Below are 11,369 nucleotides of genomic sequence, written 5' to 3'. Positions count from 1 at the left end.
GCTAATGTAAAAGAAGAATGCCTTTCAAAACAACCTTTTGGGATATCTGAAGTCAGAAATGAAATAAGGACCATATGGATATATTTCTCCGGTGTGAAAAAGAACTAGAAGTATTTGGAGCTCAAAATGTTTTTTAGAGCAGAGAGACTTCATTTTTTTCTTCCTAGTGAACACCCTGTAGGAATTGTGATTCTGAGAACTGAAATGTAAACCTCAGGACTTTATCCTGTATAGTACTGGGTACTTGTTTCAGGATTTCAGAAGTAAGTAGTGACACACTCCCTAATTTTTTGGATTTAAGGAACTTAATCTGTACCCACTTCTTGTCTTTCATAGACCAGTCAGGAAAAAAAAATAAAGGTAATGAGAAAAAAATCTTAAGAATCTTAAGTTTAAGTCTTTGTTTAACTTAGTGAATTCACATCTGGCTGAGGACTGGAAGTAATAGTGAAGTATTTGTAATTCTATTCTGTAATCATAAATATAACCAGAAAGCAATCACATGCATATAAGAAACTTACTATCTTCCTCAAACCAGAAGCAACAAACCTAAGTTTCACTATGAGTGAAGAAGTGAAAGTTGTTTTCTTTTTTTTTAATCTGCAACTCCAGTTAAAGTCATTTCAGCCAAAACCAAAATATAGTCAATGGTCACTCTATCTGATCTTGTGAGATTGATGCTAATCTCCTTGCGTTTTCTACCTGTCCCAGGCACGAAGTGGTGAGGTCAGCTTTACCTTTACCAGATGTGCAGGAAAGCTCTTGTAGTGTAGCCAAGCTGCTCCTTAGCAGCAAGCTGCACTTCCCAGCTGGATGCGATTGACATCATTTAGCTTAGGAGGTGCTCCACTGTGAGTATTCTCCTCTCTTTTGTCTTTTTCCTGTACTCACTACTCTTATACTGTACAAAGTTTTTATAAACTACATCACTGCACTTTTAAGTTCCAAAGATGAATGTCCAGAGTAGAAGTAAAAGTTCTCTAACAGAGAGATTCCAAACTGTCAAAATGAATGAGATTTATACATCCTTTATATGAAGTTAATAATGAAATGAGATAAGTATGAAAGTACTAAAAAATTTACATCTGACAGACATATGACTATGTATTCATTGGTGGAAGTCAGAGGTCTTAATTTTATAACTTTAGGAAAGAACTAAAGTCTTTTTGTGCTAGTATTATTCAGTGTAAGCAATACTTGTTTGCTTAAAATTGAGAATGCCTGGCAGCTTTCTTGAAGATTGGAGGAAGAAAAACAAAAACCTTGCGACAGGTTGTCTCTTAGGCATTCAGAGATTCATGAGAGGGTGGGGTTAAATTTTTGCTATGCAAGTTATTGAATCACCAATTCTCAAACATTGAAACTGAAGTCCTATTAAGTCAATACTCAGATGATTCTTGTTAGTAGAATGAGGTAGTATTAACATTTAGTAGTGACTTCACATTATGCAAATATTTTTAAAATTTCACATTACTTATTGTAAAATGTAAGTCATCTCTTGACCATCCCATATAAACATTGTAATAATCATAGTCCTGCTTCTAAAAATCATATGCATCTGGAAGCTGTAGCTGTGGTGTTACATGGTAAATTGTATGCAGTTACTCTAGTAGCTTTATAAGACTTAGATCAGATCTGGGGAGGACTTCATCTGTCAGTCAAAGAAAGGCTTCTATTGTGTAGTGTTTGATTTGTGGCACACTAAGGCTTAAAAGCATATTAACCCAGGAAAAAAGTCTTAGTGGCTCCCACACCAGGAGATAATTGCACTGAAATGAGCACTATTTGATTTTTGCTCCTTTGAAATACCACTAAATTTTTAGAAAAGTGAATTTGAACTCATGCAAAATGAGTTCAAGTACACTAGATAACTTTAAACATCTGCTTGGATTCAATCACAGAATACTATCAGCATATCCTATTTTTCTTCTTTAATATAATAATTAGAGAAAGATTTCTCTAATCAAATATTCCCCTGCAACATCATCTTAATTGATAGGCAGTACCACATTCCTTGGATGAAACAATTTGTTAGATATGTAGGTTTCTAATATTTCTATATAGTGACCATAAACTGTGAGACTTTGAGCATGCCCTCTCTGAATGACTTAAATGCATTGTGTTGAATATTCATGGTCACCTTATAAAATAGATTCTGTTATCAACTGTGGAAATTAAAAGGTAATATGTCTGGTGTCCCAGTGGCAAGTAACAAAGCCAGGGTTTGAATCTAGCAGCTCAGTGACTCCAGATCCTGTATTTATGTACGCTTTAAGCATCATGATGAGAATCTTTATAGACCTTTTTATTCACATCCTTATTTCCCAACTATGAATTCTTAGAAGTGGAATGGATGTGCGTGCAGTTTCAAGAGTCTTGAAAGCCATTAATTGCCCCCAGAATGCTGTGCTAATTTACATCTCGTTTGAAGTGCTTCCAGAGCACTTGTTTATGCTGCCTGTCAGTGGAATTAATCTTCAATTATTTTTCCATTTGATAGTCAAGAAGATAATTCTTTAACTTTGTATTTTATAACTGGATATGAAATTTCTACATTTTAGAGAACTGGTCTCTTGTTAAAGGGGTAAAGTTAAAATGCAAGCTACCACTTTTGTGACCTTTTGTCCTTCACTTATTAATACTTGCTACTCTTTTTACCTTCATGTTTTATTAGTTTTGTTGGTGATCATGTTGGTGATATATTTACATAGTGCTTCACACTTTTTTTTTTTTTTTTTAAAGGTTTATTTATTTTTTTATTTATTTATACAAGCACTGGGTACAGTCAGAAGCGCGGGAGGGTGAGAGAATTCACCAGAGCCAGAGCGGGGAGCAGAGCAGGTAGAAGGACCGAAGTACACTGCTGAGGGGAGCAGTGGGCGGCAGGAGAGGTCTGCGCGCCATCTGGGACCCTCCTCCGGTGGCCGGGGAGCAGGCAGGGATCAAACCGGCGCTGCAGAGGCTGCAGGCATCTTCGCAACCCAGCGCTCAACCGCTGCGCCACCGGGGAGGCCCGTGCTTCACACTTTTAATTCACCTTTTTAGACATCATAATTTACCCATTTAATAGATGGGGGAACTGAAACTTAAGGAACTTTGACTAACATAGTTAGGCCTATGGTTTTGATATTTAAGAGTTCTCCAGAGCACCAGATTATACATCTGCAGAGATCTCAGGAGAATAAATTCATGAGTGGTTCCCAAAGGCTTGGGTTTCATAAACAATTCCAAAGAAGATAAACTTCCATCAGCTCAGAGGATGTGAAAAATCCTGCAGGAAACACCATTTTCCTACTCTAAATTGTGTCAGCATGTACAGTACTTACAAGGATCTCTACTTGGTAGCAACTTAGCAGAATTTAGGGGTGGCTGTTGGGGATGGGAGGGGAGTTGTGGAAATCACAGGAAGAGAGAGGGCATTAAGATGCAAGAGAGAGGAAGGGCTAGTGAGTCCTGGGAGCAATTTGCTTTCCACTGTACTCCATGGTATAAAGTGTTAAACACTCAGTTGACTGAATGAGGATGATAGGAAAATAACCAAAATAATACTCATGCCTGGTCATTCTAGGATAACTCCAAATTCAACCCAGTTTTTTTTTAATTTTAAAATATTTTCCTTTCTTACTTTATCAATTATATCTGTGACATTTTATTTTTATACCATTTAGCATGAGGTATAGGACGCCTGGATTTTAGCAGATTCTCTGACATCAATGAACTGTCTAACAAGGACACTCAGTCCCTCTGAAAGCTGGATTCCTCAGTAATAAAAGGAAGATTTTTATGAGACCGAAGTGTGATGATGAATGGGAAAGAGATGGTGAAACCATGATCTATTAATTTAGGAGGGTGTGGCTAGTGGCAGGAGATGATTCAGGCAAACCGAGGCTGAGCTATTGAGCACCAGAAGTCTGGCAGGCACTGTCCTGCCCAGACAACCCCAGGAGGACAGCACTCCATCCATTTCTTTAAATAAAATCAGAGATGGAGCATCTATATTGGTAATGAATTCCAAGTTCTTAAGTGAAGATCTCTTAACCCAACCTCAGCACAAATGGAAAACTTCTATTTCACTGTCCACATAAACTCCCTTCTTGATCTTAAAGAGTTTTTCAGACAAGTAGATGAATAACCTTATGTAATTTAGGTGTAAGAAAAACGTATAATTTACCTTGCAGAGGTGATTTGAATGTTTGCAAAAATGTATTTTTTGACCTAAAGGGATTACAATACTCTATTTGAAAATGGAAACCATTGTTACAAATTCAGTTTCAAAATATTTACTTCCCGGAACCAGGATAAAGTCTCTAGAGAACCACTACTAGTTATTAGCTCATTTCTTTCAGATGCACTGGAATGAGTATGCTACTTTGCCAGCATGATTCTGAACCACAAAATTTCATCTTTGGTTGAAACTCTTCCAAGCAAGACCATGTGCAATTCTCTCTTCATCATTTATCTTTTGAAACACAGCCTGGTGCATTTTATAACAATGGTAAAAACATATCTCAGGAGTCTTGGTGGGCAAATTGACCAACAATTCAGCAGAGCTGACACTTTCAGGAAATCAGTAAAGTTCAGGAAAATTCTAACAAAGGCTTGGATCTGACCTCAGACAGATTTGCACTCCTGTTGGAATAGGAGAGAGACTGTGTTAAAAGTAAGAGGAAGCAGCCAGTTTGCAGGGAACTTGTGAACTCTGAGGAGCTCACCACGTTCACACAGAGTAGGGAGCAAGTCCCAGGGACTAAGGCTGGAGGGGTGGCAGTGCTCAGCTGGCAAGGGAGCAGGCAGGTCAAAGGAGAGTTGCCATCTCTGTGAGTCATTTTCCTGCTAGAGTCCTCCTCTGAGATCTGACTTCTGGTCTCTGTGAAGCAGTTTCTACGGATCTGTTATAATCACATGTGGAAACCGCATGGCTGTACCTAGGGCTACAGAAGCCATGTTATAGACACAAGCAAGACAGAGAGAAGCACTGAAAGAGTCTTAAAGTCATGCAATCCCAAGTCCAGTGTGACCGTGGGCAAATTATCAAACCATTCTGTGCCTCAGTTTCCTCATGCACATATAAAATGCTCGGTAAGTGCTTAGTAAGATGTCTGGTGCATATTAAAGCCTGAATATTATCTATTATTATACTTTCATCAACTAACATCATTAGCATCAGAGTGAAAAAAATGCCACTAGCCTTCATACTAGCCTTTCCCTTCAAAGCCTCTCCTTTCCTGGCTAATAACTACTAATCTTCCAGAACCCAGCTCAGGCATCATCTCCTCCAGGAAACCATCCCTGGCTATTCCCCACACCACACCCCACCCCGCTGGACCAGTTGCCACACTTATGTTTCCATTATTTCCTCAAAGGATTTAACTATACGCCACACATTTTAATGATCCTTACTCAAGTTTGCCTTAAGACTGCACATTGAAAAATAGTAGTTTGGACTGTTCGTCTTAGGGTCTCCAGAACTTAGCACAGGGTGCTGACAGAGCAGACTGTCCCCTCCAGCTTGAAGAAGGCTCTTGAGGCAGTCTTGCCACCACCAGCTCCTCAGACCAGACTACACAATGGCCGGTGAAAGGTCTCTGACTCACATGAACCTGTTTCTTGTTCTCTTCAACTAAGCAAAACAGACAGTTGGGCCATTATCGAGTAATTCAGGCAAGAGAAGCAGCCAAAGCACATGTTTTTATCTGAGTTACCCAAATTGGCTGACTCCCCAGCCTACAGTTACTGGATAATTGCTCAATCTTCCACTTGGCTTTTGCTGTGCAAATGTGGCCACAGAGTCTTTTCATTTCTGTCGAGTGACTTTTGCTGTCCTCTACCTTACGCAGCTTAAAACATAAAATGTACATTTTACCATGCCCATGGTAGCCTTTCGAAGCTCCATTAGTCTTGACAGTGGGTTGAAATGTTTGGACAGGGGATTGGTAATTGCTGTCGACTCATTTTAGTATGATAAGAGGTTGTGGACATACAGAATACATATGTACACACACACACACACACACACACAGACAATGTGGTGTTAATTTTACCTGCTAAATACGTTCTGTATTTTTGACATAAGATCCAGAAAATCTCTTTCTCACTAACTAATGATCAGAGTTTGATTTCAGATAGTAAGAATCTTGTTCCATTCCAAGCCCAGCCCAGACTTACTACCTATGGGACCTTGGGCACATCACTTACCAATTCATCACAAGCTGTTTATTTTATTTTTTGATCTTTATTTTTTCCCAAATTATGTCTATTGAGGTAAAATAAGTTTACAACTTTGTATCTGCTCCAGGGGTTATAGGTTCAGACATCTACAGATATATACCTTTGCACCCTGCTCACTAACAGTGCCCCAACAAGCCTCTACCATGTTGCCCATGGGCCCTTCCCTTCCCCAAGACCCATTTGTTTTATTCTTGAGTTATTCTTGTTATATCTCTAGAGTCCACCCACTCCCTGCCCCATCTTTACCACTAATACCTAGACATCTGGACTATTACTAGCTACACAACTGTTTTCTTGGCTTCCATCCTTTCTTCCTCCTAAAATACATTTGCACAGATCTGTTTGAAACCTAGGTTACTACAACACTGCTCAAAAACCTCTGGTGGCTTCCCTTCATGCTCAGAAGAAAATCCAACATCCTCCGTGGTTTTGAAGGGTACTTATCAAGTGACCACCCCACCCCATTACTTTTTGACCTCACCGCCTACCCTTGTCCTCACTCACTTTCTCACTTGCTCACAGGCCTCCAGCTGCACTGGGCTCCTGGGCTATGTGTGAGTAGGTGGGATGAAATAGTGTTAACAAGATTTGGAACAAAACACCTGGCCTTGTCCCTTTCCAACTGTGTGACCGACCTGGAAATTTGCTTAAGCTCTCAGAGCTGTTTTCTCTACTATAAATGAGCCCACCACCACCACCTATCTTGCAGGGTTACTGGATTAAATGAGATAGGAAATAAAAAGCAGTTAGCACAGTGCCTGCCATACTATGGACTCTAAATCAAGAAATGGTGGCTATTGGAGTGAGTGGCAGAAATAAAGATGCTCTGAGGTGGAAGCAGCATTCAAGTATTTTCTGAAGCACTAACACAGAATAACACTCTCCTCACAACCAGGTCTTCAATTTCAATCCCAAATTTGGCTAAATTCAGTCCAAGATTATACTCCTATCAGCCATCTTACTGCACTGTTAATCTCGCCCTCACAGCACCCTCCCAGCCAAGGACGGTATTGCTTTGGCCTAAAGGAGACCAATCCCTCAATTTATTCCTCTGAATCCTGACTGATCTTGATTGCCTGTCAAGGCCCATCTCCAAGTTCTCCATGTTACTGTTAGCTGTGGGTCCTTTTAATACAAGTTCCATTAACGCTGAGGGGGAGCTTCCAGTCCTTGCCAGTGAAATTGGCTGACTTACATTTCAAGCCTCATACTGCTTTCCTGGCTCCACTGTTTGGTGAATACCAGTAGCCTAACAGTGCTGCCAGTGGCATTTTTGCTTTTTCAGCATATCTTCCAGGGCCACATTTCTCCATGGCCAAAGAAATGCTACTCAGTGTTTGCTACTGAGTAGCCAGTGTTTGCTACTCAGACTTTTACCTTTGGATTAACCTGTAGTTGTGCTAGCTCAGTGTCTTATGCCTGCAGAATAATTTTTCTCTGTTCAATGTAAATTCAAGACTTCTATGCTCCTGAGTCTAGAAGTTTTTTTGGACTATGGAGTCCAGCAATAGTGGATTTTAGCCCAGGCATCGTCTCAGTGTTTGGAGTTTTATGCAATTAAATGAGCAAATGATGTAAAATTGTGTTGAATAGCCCAGGGAATTGGGTAGAATTTATTAGCCAGGGAATTCAGGTCTCACTGGGCTTAAATAGTAGCACAGAATTACTCAGTTGGCCTTTAAGTCAAGGAAAAATAAAAAGCTTTCCCATGCACTACCTTCACTGACATTTTAAACTTTACCAAACTGACCATCTGATCCAATCTTTTGGAGGATCTGTGGTCCTCACAACTCAGGAACTGCAAAGAGTGCTTTCTATCACTGAAATGCATGACTCATCTAGTTCTTTACAAACTAATGACTGAAAGGGTAATATGTCTTAGAAAGTTCTCTAATTCAGTGGTCCTCAAATTTTAAGATACATAGGAGTCCTCTGGAGATTGAGGAGATGTTGAAAATTGTGATCCTCAGAGATACTAACTCAACACATTTTGCATGAGGACCAGAAGTCTCTGCCTCTTACAAGTCCCCTGAGGGCTTCTGAAGTAAATGGTCAGGAGATCATACCTGAGAAACCCTGGGACTGCAGGGAGTTTAAACAATGGTTTGGACAAAAATCAACTCAAAATGGATTAAAGAATTAGACATAAGACCTGAAACCATAAAATACACAGAAGGAAATATAGGCGAAACACTACGGGATTTGCACATCAAAGACATCTTTACAGACACATCACCCAAAGCAGTGATAGTGAAGGCGAAGATAAACAGCTGGGACTACATCAAATTAAAGAGCTTCTGCACAGCAAAAGAGACAATAACAAAAACAAAGAGAAACCCCACCAACTGGGAGAACATTTTTGCACCCAACACTAATGATAAAGGACTGATCACAAAAATCTGCAAAGAGCTGATGAGACTCAACAACAACAAAGAAAATAATCCAGTCAAAAAATGGGCAGAAGAGCTAAAAAGAAACTTCTCTGAAGAGGAAATGCAAATGGCCAACAGGCATATGAAAAAATGTTCAACATCACTTGTAATCAGGGAAATGCAAATCAAAACTACCATGAGATACCATCTTACACCAGTGAGAATGGCACATATTAAAAAAACTGGCAACAACAAATGTTGGCGAGGGTGTGGAGAAAAAGGAACTCTTCTGCACTGTTGGTGGGAGTGCAAACTGGTCCAACCACTGTGGAAAGCTGTGTGGAGATTTCTGGACCTACTAAACATAGAGCTTCCATATGATCCAGCAATTCCACTCCTAGGTATTTACCCAAAGGACACAGAAACATCAATTCCAAAGAACACCTGCACCCCTATGTTTATAGCAGCACTATTTACAATAGCTAAGCTTTGGAAACAACCCAAATGCCCAAAAATAGATGACTGGATCAAGAAGATGTGGTACATATATACCATGGAATATTACTCAGCATTCAAAAAAGATAAACACATGCAATTTGCAGCAACATGGATGGCGCTGGAAGGGATCATGCTCAGCGAAATAAGCCAAAAAGAAAAAGAAAAATACCGGATGGTCTCACTCATAGCAGGAATCTAGAAAACTTAAATAAGGGACCAGGAAAATGAATAACTATAAGAAAGTGAAAATCAAAATCAACAAAAAACTATGAACCAGAGACACTTTTAGGGGGGCAGGGGCGGGAGGGGAGGGATTGGGGTCAGAATGGGGGCGCTGCAATTGTATGGGGAATATAACAGTAAAATTTATTATCTAATAAAAAAAAATAAAATTCGAATCAAAAAATAAATAAATAAATAAACAATGGTTTGGTGAGGAGTGAGTCTGCCTCTGCAGATGCTAATTCACATTATTTGCCCTCATCAAGCTGTTTATTATCAAGCGTCCACAGTACGCAAAGGGCTTCAAATACATTATACTGGGCCTCCCTGGTGGCACAAGGGGTTAAGACACAGCCTATAAAGCTATCCACAGCCACTGCAGCATGAGTTCAATCCCTGGCCAGGGAGCAACCCACATGGCGCAGCAGACCTCTCCTGTCTCTCCCGCTGCTCCCCTCAGCAGTGTATTTCAGTCCCTCTGCCTGTTCTGTTCCCCACTCTGTCTCTGGTGAATCCTCTCACCCCCACATCTCTGGCCTGTACCCCAGTTCTTGTAAATAAATAAATCTAAAAAAAAATTGAAATACATTATACTTGCACTTTCCTACACCACCACAGGTGGAGGTATTATCATTCCCACTTTACAGATGATATAATGAGGTCCAGGGTGGCAAGAAAACTTTCCGAATAGGCTAGAATTTGAATCGAGGCCTTTGTTGTACTTTTTTCACTGCAAATGTTTCAGTGAAGGTTGAGAAATAAGGAGCAAGTAGCCTGAGAGCAAATCAACCTTGGGGGTTGAAAAGTTATAATATAAAATTGGGTTTATTTTGTTTATACCAGAAATTCCTTTTGCTGATTTTTTTTTTCAATTCCATGAAATCTTTGACTGAGATGCTATTTGGCATTACACAGTTGCCAAAATGTGAGTCAGTTCTCTGCATGAGTGCAGTTGGTACCCCACAGTCAGGTCCTCAGACATTTTGGCCTGTTACAGAGACACTGGCTTGAGCTTAGTTTTCTACTTTTCAGGTTGGACATCTGAGTCACTGAATGGACAAGAAATGGGGCCAATTTTTTTGTGGGGGTGGGCAGGTAATATTTTTCATACCTTTTTATGTTAACCTGCATGAATGTAACCAAGTCTTCCAAAAATGGTAAAGAACCCAGTACACTTGAGGTCAGTTATGAGAACCCCTTTCCCAGAGTGAGTGTTGGATAGAGATCAAGGGGATCATTGCTAACAGGTGTGTCCTCTGTGCCTCAAGAAAAATTTCCTAAACTGAAGCCATAACATCAATGCTTTGCTTTGCTTTTTAAAATTGATTTTAAAATGGCAAACTTGGTGTGAGCAGGGAGGCAGCACTACTTAAAGACTGCCTTCTCTCATCTTAGGTTTCAGTCGATGCTTTGTAATATTTTTTTCCTTCCTTTCTTTCCATCAAAGAAAGGACAATAAGCAGGTTGACAAGACCATCTTGAGACTGGTTGAGAATGAGGATGATGATGTGTCAAGACTTTGCTGATGGACAGAATAGAGCAGCTTTAGCTTCCACATTGAGTGCTGAGCCAGTATCTCAGAATGATTGCTGTTTATTAGGGTAAGGTATCCTGGACTGGAAACTCAGGGATGTTCTGGTAGAATAATAGCAAAAAGATTTGTACGGCGGCTGTTTGTTTCATTTCTTGCTTCTGCCAAAGCTTCCCCCATCTTTCATATCTTAAAGCACAAAAATTGCTCTCTTGCAGCAATACTTTAATTCCATTTTAATGTCCTTATCCATCAAGTGGGGTTTTACAGTTTAATTTCCTGGCCTTATGATACACAAGCTATACCGCATATCACAGATATTTGAACTGCTTCTTAGAGACATGTGGGGCCATTACATTAGTCCTGAGATCTTCAGGCACACTTGAATAAAATTGATGAATTACTTTACCCTCGTAAGTCTGAACCCTGATAGCAATATCCCAAACAGAAAATTTCAAAAGAGAATAGGAATAATTTGATTGTGGTCACTGTTGAACTTGTCCATCCCAATCCTTTCA

The sequence above is a fragment of the Talpa occidentalis genome, unplaced genomic scaffold (assembly GCF_014898055.3).
Source record: "Talpa occidentalis isolate TD23 unplaced genomic scaffold, MPIMG_talOcc4v2.1 talOcc4.9, whole genome shotgun sequence".
NCBI lineage: Eukaryota > Metazoa > Chordata > Mammalia > Eulipotyphla > Talpidae > Talpa > Talpa occidentalis.
Note: the sequence above shows the minus strand (reverse complement) of the source record.